This window comes from Oryctolagus cuniculus, chromosome 8, assembly GCF_964237555.1.
Source record: "Oryctolagus cuniculus chromosome 8, mOryCun1.1, whole genome shotgun sequence".
NCBI classification, from domain to species: domain Eukaryota; kingdom Metazoa; phylum Chordata; class Mammalia; order Lagomorpha; family Leporidae; genus Oryctolagus; species Oryctolagus cuniculus.
The window spans coordinates 88,569,195-88,589,959 of NC_091439.1; the positions used below are offsets into that span (position 1 = coordinate 88,569,195).

Genomic DNA, 20,765 nt, shown 5'->3' on the forward strand with positions numbered 1-20,765 from the left:
CCAGCCACTTTCCTGATATATCTGAGTCAAAAAGCTAGGTCATTCTTGTGTGCAGACCATAGGTCTATTCCAGTAGGTGAACTTCTGAAAAGCCCAGACGTTAAATGGCTCATGGATGGCAGAATTTTCACAAATGAAGGGGTTAGAAGAGCATGATATAACATAGTGGGTCTCACTGAAGTGGAAGCTCAGTGGTTGCTACCCAGCACTTCAGCCCAGAAGGCTGAGAAGTTAAACCTTAACATCTTGAGTCCTCACAGGTACAGTGGATAATTCAATCTGCTGGACCACTTGACAAACCCAAAAGATACCTTCTCAGAGAGCACTATGTACAATTCTTGCCTTTATAATATACTTCCTTAGGGAGATAGTAAGGCTATTGTCTTTTCTAGCTGGTATGTGTTACCTAATTCTGAGGTTTGCTATAGACAGGACGAATACCTACTAAGCTCTTCCACCATAATGGAAAATTTTGCTATGTCCTATGACATTGCTTTAAGGAAACCATTGTTTTCAGCAACATAGCATAGCTTATGCCACCTACCTGGTTAGACAGCCACTTTACAGGTCTGTTACCTAGGTGATAATTGTCATGAACAGCTGACTAACCCAAAACTGATAGTCACTGCATGTGCTCTAAGGACAACTGTTGTGTTTAATGTCTGTAAAGAGCTATAAGGTTTATGTTTAAGCTAAATGGTTCAATTTCAGTGAAAAGAGTAGGAAGCACTTTGCTTTTCTGAAGGAGCCTATCCTTTTTCCAAATTATGCTTACTTTAACTGTCAGAATGGCCTTTCAGATTTTGACAGTTTCTCACAAATCATGGGTCATACAGTGACTCCAGCCACTGCCAATGATGGATGGCAATCCGCTGGTTCCTTACACAAAATCCCTAGGTCAGTGAGGGACTTTCATCCCCTGGATAAGCAGTGACAACTCAGCAAGTGAAGGGTTAAAACTTAGTTACAAGCCTAAGCCAAAACTATGTGCTCCAGGTGCAGCCGTGCAGATAAGGAACCAAAACTACGTGACCTATGTCTTGACCCACTACTTGTGTAAACTAAATGAACTCCCCTTGTGATAAACTCTCCTAGCAACAGCCAATTAACAGATAACATACCTAGAGTTCCTGGTGTCTTCTCAGGGCAGGTAAGGCGATTGATAGCTACCTGAGACCCTGCAGTTTGGCATGTACAGCCCATCAGTTCGGACCCTATGCTTTGGCCAATCAATTCAAAAGGCATCAACCCCAAAGCCATCTAACTGCCTTTAGTAGGTCCATTCCCGCCACTGGATGCACACTAATCAGTTCTAGGAGATGTCCTTTGAATTTCCCGTGGGATGAGATGATTTGCTAGATGGTACCATGATGTATAGAATGTCTCTGAAAACCCTATAAAAACCCTGACCCTCAACTCCTTGGGGCTGCTCTATTCCTGTGCATTCAGAGAGCCCAAGCATGCTGGTCTGAATAAACCCTTTGCTGATTGCATGAGAGTGTCTCTTGGAGTCGTTCCTTTGGCAGCAGACACTGCTCGACCCTAACATTTGGAGGTCCCACCAAGATTCTCTGCTGCCTGTGGATGCCTCCAACGGATACCTCTCGGGGTAAGTAATGGCGCCTATCTTGGGAACGTTCCAGGTCAGTTCAGGTTGTTATGGCTGGCAAAGGTGGCTGTCGGGCATGAGCGTGAGCTCTCCCCAGCTGTGGCTGGCAGACGTGCCGGGGAGCCACAGGCCACGGCCCTGGGGACGCCCCAGGAGGGAAGGAAGACTGGGGACACCCAGGGGCTTCCTATCAGGTAGACTGAGTCAGTCAATGTGTTGCCAGCTCAGTCACTACAGCCAGTGCACCATTTTAGGGTTTTTATAGACACTGACTGGTCGCTGTATGTTGATCTTTTCCTGTGTCTCTTTATTCGTGTATATCTTGTTGTCTACTAACATGGGTCAAACTGTCTATGCCCTTGTCCCTCACTTTGGTTCATTGGTCTGAAGTGCACAAATGAGCTCATAATCTGTTAAGAAGTCCAAATGGCAGTCTTTTTGTAATTCCAAATGGCCCACTCTTGGAGTAGAATGGCCTCCAGAAGGCTCGTTCCATTTGCCACTCATTCGTCAAGTAAAAGAGGCCATTTTTCAGCCCGGCCGACATGGCCACCTAGACCAGCAACCCTGGTCCCTGGCAGGACCTCTGAAATTCCACCTGACTGGGTAAGACCCTTCCTACCACCCACCCCTACTTCTCAGGCTCCGATGTCGGCTGTTGTGCTTCCCGTGAAGATGTCCTCCTATCACCGGCACCACCTGTTTTGCCTGAATCCCAGATGGATCTGATTGTCTTGGATTCCCCTCCTCCTTATCCTTCCACTCAACCCTCACACCCTGTACCCTTAAATGCTCCCCTACCCTCCCCGGACTCACCCCATCTTCTGTTTCCCCATCTGCTTCCCCCTCCTCCTCACCCCCGTTATCCCTGGAGGGAGGGCCTGCCCAGGGGACCCGAAACCAGAGGGCGCAGAGCTCTCAAGAGGTGGTTGTGACCCTCCCTCTCTGACCATACGGGCCTATGGTGGATGATGGCCAGGGGGAGGAGATGCAGGCGTTACAGTATTGGCTGTTATCACCCGACCTACGTAACTGGAAAAATAATCCCTCTTTCTCTGAAGACCCCTCGCTTCTCACAGGTCTTTGAGTTACTGATGTTCTCCCACCAACCGACTCGGGATGACTGTCAGCAATTACTGAACACCCTCTTTACCACTGAGGAGAGGGATTGGATACTGCTGGAAGCCCGGAAAAATGTTCCTGGACAAGATGGGTGACCAACTCAGCTCCAGAACATAATTGATTACTTGTTTCCCTTGTGCCGACCCAACTGGGACCCTAATACACGTGAAGGTAGGGAGCATCTGTCCACCTATCGCCAGTCTCTAGTGGTGGGTCTCCGTGTGGCGGCCCGAAGGCCCACTAATTTGGCTAAGGTAAGGGAAGTAGTACAGGGACCCTCTCTCCCTCAGTCTTTTTAGACTAATGGAAGCCTACCGGAGATATACACCCTTTGATACTCAGTCTGAGGAGCAGTGGGCATCAGGAACTATGGCCTTCATCAGCCAGTCAGCCCCAGACATATGCCATAAACTACAGTGTTTAGAGAGGGGCTACAGGATTTAACCCTGCAAGACCTGGTTAAGGAGGCAGACAAGAGGGAGATGGAGGAAGAAAAGGAACAGAGAAAAGAGGAAAGGGAGGAATGGGAAAACATTAGGGATAAAAAACGAAACAGCTAACAAATCCTGGCTGCAGTAGATGAAACAGGAGCTCATGGCAAGGGAGACAGAAAGGGAAATAACCTGGGCCCGCGGCACCGTCTGCCCCTGGACCCAGATCAATGTCCTTACTGCAAAAACAAGGGACACTGGGCAAAAGAATGTCCCAAAAAAGACCACTCCAACCAAACCAATGATCCTTGCCCTCGAGGAGGAAGATTAGGGGCGACGGGGCTCAGATCCCCTCCCCGAGCTCAGGGTAAATTTTAATGTCGAGGGAACTCCCATCAACTTTGAAATAGACACTGGGGCAGTTTACTCCGCCCTGTAGACCCCGTTGGGTCCCTTATCCAGTAAAAGATCTTTGATAAGGGGAGCCAATGGCAGCAGGTACCGAGCATGGACTACAAAACAGACTATGGACCTGGGAAAGGGTAATGGTCACTCTTTTCTGCTAATTCCTGACTGTCCGGCCCCTTTAATGGGAATAGACCTGCTTACCAAACTAAAGGCTCGAATAACTTTCGAACCTACCGGACCACGGTAGAATTCCTAAACCCCATGGTAGACACTCCAGTGGCTACTATACTGTCCATGTCAATAGAAGATGAATATCGACTCCATGAAAAAAGACGCAGGGATCAGAAATCGTCTTGGCTCACCAATTATCCCAATTCCTGGGCGGAAACAGCAGGACTGGGGCTAGCTACCTGTCAACCCAGTAGTGCTCACCTTAAAAACCAGCACCGTCCCTATACGTGTTAGACAGTACCCTATATAAGCAGAGAAGCCAGAGAAGGAATTTGGCCTCACATAAGACTACTTTCCCTAGGAGTCCTAAAGCCCTGTCATTTGGCTTGGAATACACCACTGCTGCTAGTCAGAAAGCCTGGGACACAAGATTATCGCCCAGTACAGGACTTAAGGGAAGTAAACAGCAGGGTTCAAGACATTCACCCTACTGTGCCTAACCCCTACAACTTGCTGAGTACCCTCAGCCCTGAGCGTACCTGGTACTCTGTTGGATTTAAAAGATGCTTTCTTGTTTGCGATTGCATGCAGTCAACCATTGTTTGCCTTCGAGTGGCTGGATCCCGAGGAGGGAATATTGGGACAATTGGCCTGGACACAGTTACCGCAGGGTTTCAAAAATTCACCCACCATATTCGATGAAGCACTCCACCAGGACCTAAGCCATTTCCGAAGCAACCATCCAGAGGTAACATTGCAGTATGTAGATGACTTGCTTCTGGCTACTGCAACTCAAGAACGTGAGTACAGCACACGGTCCCTGCTGCAGGAATTGGCCCAACTAGGGGACCGGGCTTCTGCAAAGAAGGCCCAATTGTGCAGGCGGGAAGTCACTTTCTTGGGATACACTCTTAAAAATGTAAAGTGCTGGCTAACAGAGGCCCGCAAAAAGACTCAGATTCCCGTCCCCACTACTCAAAAACAACTTCGGGAATTTCTGGGGACGGCCGGGTTCTGTAGACTATGGACACCGGGGTTTGCCTCTTTTTGGCCTCTCCACTCTACCCACTGCTCAAAGGGGACAAAGACTTTGTGTGGGGACCGAAACAACAGCAGGCCTTTGATGGCATCAAACAGGCACTGCTCTCGGCACCTGCCCTAACCTTGCCAAATGTTGAAAAAACCTTTCACCCTTTTCATCAAAGAATGAAAAGGAGTGGCCAGGGGTGTCCTCAACCAGACCCTGGGGCCCTGGAAACGGCCGGTAGCTTATCTGTCCAAGCGCTTGGATTCAGTTGCGAGCGGGTGGCCCTAATGCCTAAAAGCTATTGCAGCAGCTGCCCTATTGACTAAGGCTGCAGATAAACTGCCTCTAGGACAGAAGCTGACTATCATAGCTCTGCATTCGTTAGGGAGTGTCATAAGGCAACCGCCCAATAGGTGGCTCTCAAACGCCCACATCACCCACTACCAGAGTATTCTATTGGATAAAGATCGGGTTACTTTCGGTTCAACTGTCTTGAACCCCCGCTACCTTACTTCCGGACGAGACTGGACCCCGTCCTCCACTCTTGCCAGGATATCTTGGCTGAAGAGGCCGGTATTCACCGAGACCTAACCGATCAGCCATACTAACCCAGAGGTAAGCTGGTTCACGGACAGGAGCAGTTTTCTCCTAGACGGTAAGCAGTGGGCCAGGGCAGCGGTAGTTAGTGCCACAAAAACCATCTGGGCAGTAAGCTTGCCAGAAAGAACCTCAGTCCAAAAAGCCGAGCTAATCACGTTAACAAAGGTATTAGAACTGGATGAGGGGAAAAGGGCAAACATACCAACAGCTGTTATGCCTTCGCCACGGTGCATGTACATGGGGCAATCTACCAACAAAGAGGACTGTTAACTTCGGCAGAAAAACACAAAACAGATCTTTCTCACCTAGCCATTTAGTTTACAATGACATACTTTGTTTTCTTTATAGTCACAGGCTTAACCTTCTCCCTCAGCAATAACTTGGAATAAACCCGGGGGGACATCCCCATAACCCTACAGGATTTAACGTTTCCTGCTTGTGTTATTTCTGGACAGAATTCGGGAATAGTGGCAACTTCCTAGCACTTCTCATTTGTTAGTCTGCTGTATCGGGTCAGTTTCACATCATTCATCTTTAAAAGTGGCCTTTACATTAACTTAGAAGAGTCACGGGAAGTTATTTCCTTGCCACAGTGTCCTGGCTTTACATGCCTGAGAAACTCATGGGCTTTTTAGCCAGATCCGAATGCCTTAGGGGCTGATTTTGAGGCAAGAGTGTTTAGGACATCTGCCATTCTATGAGTCTGCTGTGTATCCCACTTGAGATCCTAGCAGAAAGAATGGGCCAAAAGGAGGTACCTCTCTGAAGGGAGGAGAGAACTTCCATTTCAACTCTGGCCCTGTCTAAATAAGATTGGAGTTTGTGAACTCAAAAGGCTTCCATAGCCTTGGCAGCTCATGACAAGAGCCTCAGGTGATCACTGATGCCATCAAGAGTGTCAATTTAAGTCAACAGGAGTCACTGTGCATTTACTCCCCATGCAGGATCTCTGTCCTCAATGTGTTGTACTATGTGAATTAATGGCGTAACTAGCACAGTACTTTACACTGTTTCTGTGTGGGTGCAACTGTTGAAAGCTTTACTTAGCATATGCTAAATTGATCTTCTGTATATAATTGAAAATGAATCTTGATGAAGAGTGGGATGAGAGGGAGACTGGAGGGTTGTGGGCGGGCATGAGGTTATAGGGGGGGAAAGCCACTATAATTCAAAAGTTGTACTTTAATAAATTTCCAGTTCAGTTTCATTGTCCCATTTTCCATCACAACATTCCAATTCAAGTTTCACACTTCATCTTGGAAACTTCAAAGCAAACTTAAGTAGTAAAAACCAAGAGCTGCTCAACTCCAAATTTAGTCAATAGCAAGTTGGTTCTAACAATGAAAATGCTGGACAATGAAAAAGCAAAGTACTTGAATAAATTTAACCTACAGATCTGTATGAGTTTTAGAACCCTGAATGAGGACAAATGAAGATACTCCATTCCTGATTGAGGTAATGAGTTGTGTACACTTCCAGACTAAACTGACCAAAGCCAATGAGGCTGGTTCCAGAGACCGAAATTCACTGATAACTAAATGTATTCTCTATCCTCCATTCTATCAGGGTTCACTATCCAAGTCCATCACTCACAGCCACCTTGTAGGCAAAAAAATTCTAGATACTCCCTTTAGAATAGTAAGGGTTCTCCCTTGTCCTGACTGTCAAGGAACAACTATTTTGTTCCTTTTAAGTATTTTGTTCTACTTAAATGCCTAAGAATAACTGAACTAAAGAGTTCAATGGTATTAACTGAAAAATGATCCATGTTAAAAATAAGAGTGGGAGTAAGAGGGTGATGTACAGTTTGGTACATGCCGACTTACCCCTAATGGTAGTGCTAGAAATGTGCTGGGGGATTCCAATTCAATCCCATCAAGGTGGCATGCACCAATGTCATCACTAGTCCAAGTGATCAGTTTCAGTTCACAATTGATCATGATGATAGGGTTAAGTGTCAAAGCGATCACAAACACTGATGTCTAATACTGATAAAGTAGAGAATGATCCAACATGGGAAGCAGGATACACAGCAGATACATAGAATGGCAGATACCCTCAACAGCACTCTGGCCTCAGAATCAGCCCCTAAGGCATTCGGATCTGGCTGAAGAGCCCATTAGCACATTTCAGGGCATAGAAAGCCAAGACACTGTGGCAAAAAGGAAAAAAAAAAACCTATGAAAGATCTACTAGCAAGATTCCAGTGGGAAGAACAGGCCAAAGGAGGAGGTAACCTTTCTCTGAAGGGAGGAGAGAACTTCCACTTTGACTATGGCTTTGTCTAAGATCAGAGTTGGCAAACAAGAGGCTTTCATAGCCTTGGCAGCTCATGACAAGAACCTTGGGTGACTGAAGCCATCAACAAGAGTGTCAATTTAAGTCAACAGGAGTCACTGTGCACCTACTCCCCATGTAGGGTCTTTAATGTACTGTACTAGGTGAATGGTAAAGCTACTACTCAAACAGTACTCTGGGTGCAAACTGATGAGATCTTTATACTAAATCAATCTTCTGTATATAAAGATAATTGAAAGTGAATCTTGGCCGGCACCGCGGCTCAGTAGGCCAATCCTCCACCTTGTGGCGCCGGCACACCAGATTCTAGTCCTGGTCAGGGCGCCGGATTCTGTCCCGGTTGCCCCACTTTCAGGCCAGCTCTCTGCTGTGGCCCAGGAGTGCAGTGGAGGATGGCCCAAGTGCTTGGGCCCTGCACCCCATGGGAGACCAGGATAAGTACCTGGTTCCTGCCATCAGATCAGTGCGGTGCGCCAGCCGCAGCGCGCCGGCCATTGGAGGGTGAACCAACGGCAAAAGGAAGACCTTTCTCTGTCCACTCTGCCTGTCAAAGAAAATGAATCTTTATGTGAATGGGATGGGAGGAGTGGGAGATGGGATGGTTGCGGGTGGGAGGGAGGTTATGGGGGGAAAAGCTGCTGTAATCCCAGAGTTTAACTTTTAATAAAAATTTCCAAAGTGTAACAGTAAGGGCTCTCTACCTCAGTCTAAAGTACTTCTCCGTTAATTCCCAAAGTGGAAGTTTCTTTCCAATAGTATCTCCTTGGCTTTTAGGGGCGCATGCGCATTACCAAGCCAATCACAGCCATCATGGACAGGCAAGTATGGAAATAGGTATAGTTATTCTGAATATAGCCAGACCCACAGCTGAATAGGATCAAGGATAAAGGAACACCGAGCTACAGGCAAATGTGTCTATTCCACGTTCATTCCCGTGCAAGTAATTGAGGTTTCCTGAACTCACAGTATAGACTTTAGGGCACCTTGCTCACCCAAGCTTCAAGTAAAAAACCCTACCTAGACTTGACTTTACTTCAGGCTTGTCCTACCTAATGAAAACCAAGAGGCCTACAAAAATTAAAAAATTGAGTTTGATTGTTGGTCTACTAAAAAATATTCAGTTCAGAGATGCGATTCATTTTTGCTAACACCATCGAGAATCACACCGAAATGGTTCTGTTTAGCAAGCTGGGGCAAAAACCCCAGGAAATACCAAGGGGAATGTACTCCTGCACGCTGGCCCCAAAGGGAATACCCAATTAACATGTTGTAATACATTGAGGGCACACAGTAATCGAAATATTTTATGCATGGCTCCCTATGTGACAACATGCCTTGACTAAAGAAATCTTGACGAGTTGCAATTTCTAACATGTGGAACTTAGACATAATAGAATTTCCAATGCTCATAGGTTGTTACTAGGAGCTCCTCACTATACTGAACCTCACCCCAGTGCTATCCAAAAGCTATCAGGATCCACGCCTTGGACAAAAGATGACTTTAACATCTTGAAAAGCTCCAAAACATACGAAGTATTTCTCAAATACCTGATGGCCAGAGTCTTCACTCAGATATACATGGGGAGTACATTATGACTTTGTCCCAGCTGATAGGCTATGGCAAGGGTAAGGTGACCACCTTCTGCTTGACATGGAACGTTTCTTAAGCAGCTTTCATTCTAAGACTAAAGCCATACCCAAACTTGCAGCACTTCACTGCCACATAAGCATTCTAACTTCCTCCTGTTCTGCTTGGGAGGGTATACTTCTGTAGCCTTGACAGGCGGAGTTAGAGGCAGACGGAAAGACACTCCCTAAGTGGCCCCAACAGTGGAGCTTGGCCAATCCAAAGCCAGGAGCCTCCTCAGGTCTCCCACATGGGCACAGGGGCCCAAACATGTGCCATTTTTGCCAGGCTGTAAAGCAGAGAACTCGAAAGATGAATAGCTTGGACACTAACTGGCACCCACGTGGAATGCCAGCACGACAGGCAGAGGCTTACCCTAGCCAGGTTTCATGTTTCCCCCTACAGGCTCCAGCATTCCCAGGCAGTGATAAACATGTTTAGACTTCTACTTGAACTGCTTAAAGGTTAACCATATCACTAGCCATAAAGCTAGATCTAACCTCAAACTCCTTAACCCTCATTAAATACCTGCCTCTTAAGGACACTGGAGTACTTCAGTAGATTTCTCCCAGTGTCCATACCAACGATCATTGCAGCACTCCAGTTTCCACTAACGAGCTCTTTGCTTGATTGCCCCAATGTTGATATTTAGAATTCCAACCATTCCCATCTTATTTTAGATGAGCTCCTCAAGTACAACCCAATTCATCTAAACCAATTGAAGGTGGGGCTTCAAAGAGGCTTCCCTTAAGTTTTTGCACAATCTTGTCCCAACATTTGTTTCTCATATGACCCAGCTCAACCCAAGAGCTCTCATTTTGCCCAGACCCTGGCTCAAGGTCCTGGCAGAAGGGCCCCAACCATTTTTAAACCTGTCCATTTTCTTACCTGCCTCAACTTTTCACAGTCCTAAGTTCTAACCAAGCCTGTGTCTTACACCAGATACAACGCAAACCACCTAGCCTGGTAACCCACACTGTGGTGCCAGAACCATGTAGATTATGGCATCATAACTGGAAACAGTTTGAGACATGAGAACAAAGTGACGAAAAAGCCAACATTTGCCCTTCATGGCCTGTGCTAGTATTTGTTGGTTACTGGCCACACCTAAGGGTCCCCAATAACCCAGGTAATTAACGAGACTGAATATAAGTGAGATTGTGCAGCTTGCCTGCAGGCATAAGTAAATGAACTCAGAACAGCTGGTACTGAAGGACTCATGCTCCATTCCCTTGCTGGTGCCCAGGAACATCCCCTACGCATTTATCGGACAGAGAAATGCTGCATTATGTTATCAGACCCTATCATGCAATTTTAAGATGAGGACAACTGCCCAGCAACCACAGCCGAGTCACAGTGGTGATGCTGTCCTAGACACTCCACCTTCACATCGAAAGTTGCCTCACCTCATAGGATACTTTCACAGGTTTCACACGCAACATGGATAGACCATCAGGAGCACCTCTTGGTTTTCCCTGCCAGATCACCAACAGGAGAGCACAGTCACGTTCAGTGTCATCAGTTCAGACAATCCTTTGTTGACCTGTTAAGTCTCCGCCATGGAAGTCAACTTAGTATTTTTAGCAACTTAGTTTTTTCACTCTGTAATAAGCTTTACTCTAGCACCTGACTCAGACTTATGTGGTTGGAGAGCACAATCCAGTGGTTCTCAATCTCGATAAAGGAAAAACATGACTAAGGACAACTTCATCACCTAGTTTTCCTTATGAATCCCCTGCCTTGGATAGTTCAACATTTGAGTTGATACAATGTGATTGCTATTTTCAGTTCCAGAAACACCATGTTCCTATGAACAGTTAACACGAATACACTGGGCCTCAAAGCAGAAGAATGAAGACCCATGGGAACTTAGGCTACTCATAGCAAGCCTCTGCACAAACAAGCCAGAAGACAGTGAAGGAACACTAGTAGTGGTCAGTGAAATAGGCGAGACAGTATGAGAAGCTATGGTCCATTGTCAGGATGCAGATACGACTATTTGAGTTTGTAAGATTCAGGGGATCTGAAGTTTGCTGTATGAGGCAGTGTCAAGGAAGTACAGTGCACAGCAAGTAGTACTTCTTTACCAGTATTTGTTCACCTCATCCCCATTATGACTCCAACATATGCAACTTTTTAGAGTGGCTGATAGTTGAATTTCATTTTCACCGTACACCATTTTATTGTCCTAGTGGAGATTTGCATACATCATCCATTACCTCTTTCAACAGTGAGGCACTTATTATCCAAGCTACTGAGTTCAGCTGTGAGGGTCTCCAGGGCTTCGTTCAGCTGAACAGAGCCCTTACCAGGAAGCCAGCATCCACTAACTCTGCAACCTAAGCAGCCCAATCTGCACCTCTCAAACTCGGGATAGCTTTGAGTGGTGTTCTTGGTTGCACAACCTCCGATACAACTGCTCAGGATTGCCTATGGAGACTGCCTATGCTGTTCCTTATGTCCATCCTACTTCATTTCCTTCCCGTCCATGGGCTTGGTCCCCTCTCAGTGCCCTGGTAAGCATCCCGACACCTCCACTTGAGATCCCCCTTCCTGGCATACCTATCTGACGGTTAATTATGCATGTGATGTATTTACCTACTCAACAGCAGGCTGACTAGCCTGTTTTTATACAGTACAGCTGGACAGAACAAGGAGTTCCCAGCATTATAACCTCATCTTGAACGCCAATCTTAGGCTTCATAGGTGTGTGGAGCAGGGCCCGTCTCCAACATGGCAGGGTGCCCAGGAGACAAATAAGTACTGAGACTATGGACAAATAAGTACTGAAACTACCGAGACTGGACTAGACCACTGAGATTATTTAAGACTAACTATGCATCTGATCTCCCACCATATGGTGCTGAGGGAGTAAACTTCCACACAGCTGCCTCACCAATTTGACTAACAAGCTGCAGGAGCTGATCCTGCCCCTGATTGGAGGAGAGCAGCATACTCAGCGCGTGGGGGAGAGAACGCCAGCAGAGTTGGGATTGGTGGAAGAGGACTAAAGGAGGAGAGAGACAACATGCAGGAGGAACGTCTGAGGAACCCCTGAGAGCGCCAGCCGGCGGTGTGCCACTCCTCCGTGGAGGTGGGGGGAGGACCGGGGAAAGAAACAGCAAATCCGTTGCCACTGCTCCATGAGTCTGTGGAGCGAGCAACAAAAGGTATGTGTTCAGGACTGCTCACTGGGGGAGCAGTCAGTCCTACGCAAATTTAAAGCTCCACTAAGACAGTGAAGAACCCCTTCATCAACAAGCTGTGTGCCAAACTTGGGCGTTACGAACAGAGGGGTTTGTGACTTAAATACGGACACAGGCTCTTACTGAAGATTTCCCCACCTCACGGATACAATTCGATCAAACACCCACAGAATCTGGCAAGGCCAAGTCAACCCATGACATGAGGTACATGGAAAGCTTTTTGTTGTGGGGATTAGTGCAGAAGGACTGCCTGCAAGAAATCAAGTGTCCTGTTCTGAGGCTCAGAGAAAGCCAATGTGCAACAATGGAGGCAAGTAGGACCCAATAGCCCCCTCCATCCATTGTGTGGGTTGGGAAACAAGAGCAATGGTAGCTAACAGCTTTTATACTTGCAATTTCAAATTCCTGTTGTGCTCCATCTGCACAATCCCAGTTTCCCTGTATCCTGAAGGGCAATATTAGCATCTTGTTTAGATAAAATGATCCAAGGGCAATGCTATTTCATGTACATAAACCGAAGTGCCTGAGGACTACAACCTGACCCCTGCAGGAAGTTATTAAGGAATGGCTTTCAGAATCTAAAGTTTATCACCCAGTGCACAGTTGGGGTTTCATGAACAACCTGCTTTCCAGTGGGAATAGAAATCCTGTGAGGTATGAGACCATGTTGCCCAATTCCCTTGCCCTGACTCCCCATCCCTGTACGGCCTTTCCCTGTGCATACTTCCCCCACCACTCTCATGGTCTTTCTGGAGAACAACTCCAACCACAATGTATTCAATCTCATTTACTATACATGACATTCCCGATTAAAGAATCCTTTCTTCATTCTAGGGTTCTGGCTACAGGTAGCAGAGGCACCTCCAGAGATTACTTGTACCTCTTTCAACCCCTCACTATCCTCAACCATATTGGATCTTACCAGCATTTCCTGGTGCCAACATACAGCACTTGATTCTCTACATGGGGCCACCTGAAGGGACTACCTGTCCAGAGAATGGCTTTGGCAGGTATGTGACAAGGCAAAGTGAGTGGCACCCTTGGCCTGCAACAATTCATGTGACCTGTTTCCAAGGGCCTCTGCTATGTCAAGCTATACTTACCAACCACAGGACTATTTATTGTACACTCTCATGCTCCCCCCTAACATTCTCACCACACCCTGCAGAGTTTTACATGGCTGTAGATTCTAGTCAATGAAGGACACTTGGAGATGCCAACACTGGTACTTCCCAATTACCGAGTGGTCACAGCTCCCAAGGTCTTTGATAGCACCTAACATTCTTCAGTGTACCTGAGGTCATCCCACACAGGCAGATGCTAACATCTTGTCAATTTGCACCTAGGCACCCTCTAATGTTCTCTGGACTAACCACAGAAGTGGTCCTAGAAAGCATGCCCTCTTACCTGCAACGTCAGAGGTGTGAGAAGCATCCTAAAGGTACAGGGTCAGCTCTCGTCCCTCATTCTTTTCCCAGAGTAGGGTCGTATTCTATACAGATGAAAATCTGAACTTACTGCTGCCCTTGACATCTACCTCCAACTCTGGACTTGCACTCAAGAGGCTAAAAGACCGATCACTACCAGACCAATTAGTCCAGCTGAGAAGTTTCTCAAAGTCCAGCAGCAAGCCCCAAGGATCCAATGGTCTTTCACCATCAGATTTCTCTAACCAATGAAGTATTCTTGAGTCCTAGTGGATTTGTCCTTAAGCTGGTGATGTTATGTAGTTCGCTTCTCACTTAGAGTAACTATCAAACCATCAGATATCCTAAGGACAGCCATTATGTATTTTCCCCTGTAAAAGCCAATACCCAAGGGTGACAGTGATAAACTCATCACTTTACTTTGATACTTAGAGGTATTACATATTCTCTAGTCTCATAGTGGCTAAAGTTGTATGAATCCAACCACCCACCTTCTCCCGGGAAGCAAATGCCACCAGGACAAACAGGACAGGTTCCAAAGAAGCTGAAGATTTCGATTATGAGCTTCATGACAGTATGCCATCAAAGAGTCACTCTACATGAACAGGCAATGTATTTTGTCACCATGGGTAAATGTTTCTAGTGTAAGATTGAGTATGGCTGAGTTTATGCCATTACTGGTGGGCATGCTTTTACTACCTGATGTTCAGAAGTAGTTACTCCAGGAACCCTTTTCTGAGGAAGGCAAATATCCAGCTGCTCAATGTGCTCATTGATGGTGTTGGGATCACCCTTCTGGGTCAACTATCTAGATCAGACACCAGCAGAGAATAAGGAGAATCTGATATGGTGGATAAACACTCATTCGCATCTAGCACAGTACTTGTAGCTATGAGCTCAGCGCTCTAAATGGGATTTCCACGGTGGTTATAAACTCAGGTAACAAAGTAAACTTGACAAGTGACAGTGGGTCCATCGTGAGATGTGGAACAAGTACCACTTAACCCCACTGTAACTGGATTCTCACTACTCTTAATGTGCCAATGCCTTTGCCTGTTATCCCCCTGCCATTAAGACCATGCTTAGCTGGTTACATGGTAGGCTACAAGTGTCTGTTCAGAGAAGGTCAAGGCTTGCCCATACACACTATTCCTCAGAGTTGCCCAATCACAGGATCCTCAGCCAAGTTGGGACTTGTCCTCTACAGGGCTCACTATGCACCACTTTTCTCTACTTGTCTTTCCACATCTCCCACGTTTGCTCCCACAATCACCTCCCAGTCCATCACTTAAGCCCAAAATCGTCTGGTTCTCTGTTGGAAGTTGAGTTTCACTCAAACTGAGTTTAAACGGGCCCAAAACTTGAATTTTTGAACACAAAAAGGGTAACTTTCAAGGCTCAGGCAAAAAAGAAAACAGCACAACTCAAATGCCCTAAGTGACTAGTCTCCATTAAGACAGCCGTGTGTTATGGCATTGAAACGGGGAAGTTGACTGTTGTCCTATCAAGCTCACAGGGGAAAAGGAGCATCTTGAAAAAAGCTGATTTAGGACATTCAGGAAGATCTACATCCAAATTACTGGAATTGGGAGTTTAGCAAGATTGCTGGATAAAAATGAACATAAAAATCAGTATTAAACAGAAATAAACGGTTCAAAATCTTGAGAAAAAAACATTTCCATGGCATGAAAACTAAGGTAGAAATTTTACATAAAGAGCCAAAGAAGCTATTTAAAGGGTATACATAGTTCATATATAATATGTAGAATATTGACATGAGCAAGTCCTCAAAAATGAGGTATACTATGCTCATAAAGGTGAAAGTATAAAGATGCAATTTCTCGCCAAATCTTCAAATTCGTATCAACATTAAAGTTATAAATTGAAGTAGTTTACCAAACTTGAGCACTCTCAGCTCAGACAGAAGCACAAAGGACTAGGCCAGCACTTACTGCAGTGATGGAAGGGCTGGTCTGAGGATGCACAGTCCCTGAGCACACTAACATCTGCAGTTTATTAATCTTTGTATGTTTTGTGTTTATATACTTCCACTGCTTCATAAAGCACGGCGAGTATAGTCCTCAGTTTAAACTTTTATTTAGTAACTAAGTTTCCAAAGTACAGTTTATGGATTACAATGGCTTTTCACCCCATAGCTTCCCTCCCATCTCCCACTCACTCTCATTCCATTCACATCAAGATTTAATTCTATTTATACAGATCAATTTAGTATACACGAAGATTAACAGTTTTCCCCCACACAGAACAAAGTGTAAAGTACTGTTTGAGCACTAGTCTTAGCATTAATTCACATTGAACACCACATTAAGGACAGAGACCCTACATTATGAGGGCACAGTGACTCCTGTTGTTACAAATTGACACTTGTGTATGGCGTCAGTAATCATCTGAGGCTCTAGTCATGAGCTGCCAAGGCTATGGAAGCCTCGAGTTTGCTGACTTCGATCTTATTCCAACAGGGTCATAGTCAAAGTGGAAGCTCTCTCCTCCCTTCAGAGAAAGGTACCTCCCCTCCTTTGATGGTCCATTCTTTCCACTGGGATCTCACTCAGATCTTTCATTTAGGTCTTTTTTTTTTTTTTGCCAGAGTCTGTCGGCTTTCCATGCTTAAAATACTCATGGGCTCTTTAGCCAGATCCGAATGCCTTAAGGGCCGATTCTGAGGCCAGAGTGCTGTTTAGGACATCTGCCGTTCTATGAGTCTGCTGTGTATCCCGCTTCCCATGATGGATCCTTCTCTCCTTTTTTTGATTCTATCAGTATTTGCAGACATTAGTCTTGTTTGTGTGATCCCTTTGACTTAAACCTATCAGTGTGATCAATTGTGAACTGAAGTTGATCACTTGGACTAGTGAGATGGCATTGGTACATGCCAGCTTGATAGGATTGAATTGGAATCCCCTGGCATGTTTCTAGCTCTGTTTGGGGCAAGTCCGATTGAACTTATGCTTCATTTCAATAGTGTGCCTACTTTGTACTTGGATGGTACCAATGTCTAAAGTCAAATACGAGGAAAACAGCCATTTCCCTACGACACTACCCTAAAATACTGTTAGTTTTAGAGACACTAACATGCCCCTTGTTTCAGTTCTTTTGAGCTTACGGACAGCAAGCTGCATTAGGTAGCACAGTGTATGTCTTGTTTAACCCCTAATAAATTTCATCACTTCATTTAACACTAAGCACACCACTCAAGGATGTTGCAAGGAACATTACCTCAGGGTCATTTGCAAGTCAGTTTTGTTGCCATGCTTTAAGTTTGTAGTATTTTGTTTTTACATATCCATAAGGTCACTTTCAGTTATCAATGCCTGCTTCCTAATGTATTAGAAATATCCTCCTGGGATGTTGGGCATACAGTCTTGATAAGACCCCCTACTGAAGCAGGCAGCTTTCTTGTTAAAGGTGGGAGGGACACATGGACTGGAATGAAACCAGCACCATGGTGATGATAGTTAAGATCCCTCCAGCACAAGCTGAGTTAATCCTAGCCACAGAATTTATCCAGCATTCTACCAGCCATACTACTGAATATACTCGATCTCATTCAATCTTGGGCGTTAAGTACGGTCGTGAAAGGTTAGTACTTGGAAGCAGCAAAGAATTAACCTGTGGGGCACTGCAGACTTCCAAGGTCCTAACAATACCAAGTTCTAGCTTTCATTCTCTTTATACTATCTCAGATTCATTTGTCTCAATCATGTGAGTATAGCCTAAACAATATGTACTATAGTTGTACTGCATTATATTAGAAACACTTGTGTTTAGTTTGGTGTCTTATGGTTTTGGGTTACAATTTTGCTTTCCTCAGATTCCTGTCACTATGCCCATCACTGTTGCTACAATGGTAAAGTGGTGTTTGCACACTATATTTCATAAAACAGAAGGGCCTACTGTCATTAAGGACTTGAGACTTAAAGGAAACCAAAGCTATCATTACTGTGAGGAATCGTTTAAGGGATATAGTCACCCTCCCTGCACAGCTCTTCCTCACTGTGTCCTTTAAAGAATGGCTGTCCTTGCACATGGGGACTGGATAACCTGCTTCGTGCCCCCTATTAGATCCCCTGAACATCCTTTCAGTGTTGCTGTCCTGTTCAAGTAACCACTGACTCCTGCCAAGACTGACACTCAGAAGGGCAATCTTCATCTACAGCCCCTACCACAAACTTCGAATTCAATGAAATGCCGAGAATGCTTTCTAAAAATTGACTATTTACATGAAACACTTGTATACAACTTGTACCACATTTAACCCTTCCATAGCTATCCACAGGCTATAAGAAAGCATCTAAGGTTCTTACAGGACCACCGTCTTGGTGCCATCACTTCCCAGATTTACAAGTGAGCATCCATTTCCACCTTGAGAACATACAATTCTGGAGTGTCTTGCAAAGACGTGATCCATCCCTGTGACATTCATTCTGGTGGGATCAAAGTGGGCAACCCATTGTCAAACAAGTAGGGTGGCTCTTCAGGTGCTCATGAGAAGGCACTTAAGCCACCCCAAGTTGAAACCTGAGGTGTTAAGCCCCAACTTGATGTATGCTACTGTTATGTATAAACACCCAAGGTGGGTCAGCATGCAGAAGTGGACCTTAGTAACGAAAATGCTGAAGACTGCACAGCCAAAAGCCTTAGGTGAGTGGTAGTGGTCTAGAGAGGATCCAGGGTAGGACAGAGTTCATATGGGGTAGAGCAAGAGGAGACACATGCTTTTCCTTCCTGCTCATGGCCTCTTATGCAGAACTTTTCTAGGATGACTCAATGATTGTGAAACATGAATTGGATTATAATCCCAGCTATCCGAAGTGAGTCCCAAGCTACATCTAGAAACCCAGTTCATGCATCATAGAAAGCCCATATTCCCTACCAGGGTGTACCCTTCATCTAGTAAGACTTTCTCCCACCCCACCTCCACCACAGATGGCTCCAAGGAACAGGCACAGTACCTGTAGTTAAGTGGATCCTAGACCTCCCTAAGCAGGAAATAGTAATGGGGCAACATTAAGACCACCTTTGCTTCTGCCTTCTCTCCACTTGGACCAGACATCTTAACCTGTTCTCTAGCCTAGCTGGAATTTGCCCAAGAGGCATTTGTCTTATAGGTACGAAGTCTAGTTCAGCAAAACCCTCCTCTTTTATAGAGGAAGATGATTGAGTTTGTAGAGAAATCTTAGTCCTTGTAGGCCAGAGAGTGTAAGCCTTATTTCTCTGGAACTTACCTGACAGATACTCAAGTTGTAAGCAATGGAACCCAGCATGAGCTCTTAAGGTCCTAATCTCCTGATTAAGCAATTTTGCTTTTGAGTCATCTAGCAGTTACCCATTAGGCAAACATCTGTACTCTACACTGATGCTAAGTGTTTCTCAAGAACTGTATGTCCAAAGCAGTTATACTACACAGAGCTATCATGGAAAATTGTTACTTCATGGTGTGCACTTTGACCCTCCATTCTCTCCACAGGTTGAGCACCCTGATACTCCCCTGGTTATGAGGGGATAGAGATAATACTACTTTAGAGTCCTCCCCACTCTGGACCAAGAGCTCCCCATCTGTGGTGGCTGCCACAGAATTAACCACGGCACTATTCTAGAAGACAGTATGGAGATTCCTCAGCGATCTGAAAATGGATTCATCATGTGATCCAGCAATCCCACTCCTGGGAATTTACCCACACACAAATCAAAGCTATTTGTCCCATTTTTGCAGTTCAATTCACTTAAGATACTCAGTCAGCCCAGAGGATCAGCTGATGACTGGGCGTGGAATACGTGTATATGTATGTACCCCATGCAATATGACTCAGCCGCTAAAGAATGAAATCCTGTCTTTTGCAACAAAATGGATGCAACTGGAAACGATTATGCTTAGGTCAAATTAGCCAATCCCAAGACAACTGTTTTCTGATGTATGGCAGTTAACATAGGATACCAAAAAACATAGGAATGCAGTGGTCATTTTGGGATGTGATTATTTTTATCCCTTGTTTAATACTACTTAGTACCTGTAGTCCTAGTTTTTGCTTACTGGTTATTATGAGTGGCATATTAAGTCTATGAGTAGAGTCAATTAAACTGGCTTTGAAAAAACTCATCAAGAGGGAGGGGAACAGGAAGAGTGGTCCCCTTGGAAATGTACCTATGGAATGTGTAAGGTCTATTTTCTGTATTAAAGATGTCTAGAATATTAAGTGTGAATAACAAGTGACTACTGCACCTGTTCAGATGCTGGGTCTACCAGTTGACCAGACCTGCCACTGCCACTGGCTGATATCCTCTAGCAGTTATCTTTGGGGACAATGGTCAATTTTTAGTTTACAGTCATTGCCCAATCTAATGCAAATCAAGTAAGATCACATAACCAGTATGCTTTGTTGATATTGTTCCTTTGGGGGACATATCAGTTCAAGAACAGCATCAGTATTTCAGGAGAGAACAGTTTGTCAACTAGTCCTAACATCCCTCAGCAGTAGGCAAGGATTCACTACCTGGGCAAGTGTATTCTCAGTTGAAGTCAGAGTTATAACAGTTGAAACCCACTGCAACTTGAATGCGAGCACAACTAGATTCAAGAACCTCAAATTCTGTTTTTACATTAAATAGGTACTAAGATAGCAAACGTTAAGTAATTCAATGTCTAACACACAGGCAATTGAGCAGTCCCCTATGCTCAGGGTGATTTTCATTATCAGAGAAGGGTGCAGCTCCATCTGTGGCTGTTGTAGCATCGCCTGGGTATGCCCGCCTTGCTTTGACATACCCACCTTATTCCTGTTTTCAAAGCCTAGGCCCACATTTCTTTGGTCAAGTAACTC

General features: G+C 45.2%; 1 long non-coding RNA gene across 1 annotated transcript; it reads left to right on the forward strand.

Annotated features, from left to right (window-relative positions):
* The first annotated feature begins 5,218 nt into the window (after positions 1-5,218).
* Positions 5,219-20,141, forward strand: LOC127483297 (uncharacterized). Its single transcript, XR_007909461.2, has 3 exons — positions 5,219-5,383; positions 13,334-13,509; positions 19,415-20,141. It is a non-coding gene; the product is annotated as an uncharacterized lncRNA (long non-coding RNA).
* Positions 20,142-20,765: the final 624 nt, after the last annotated feature.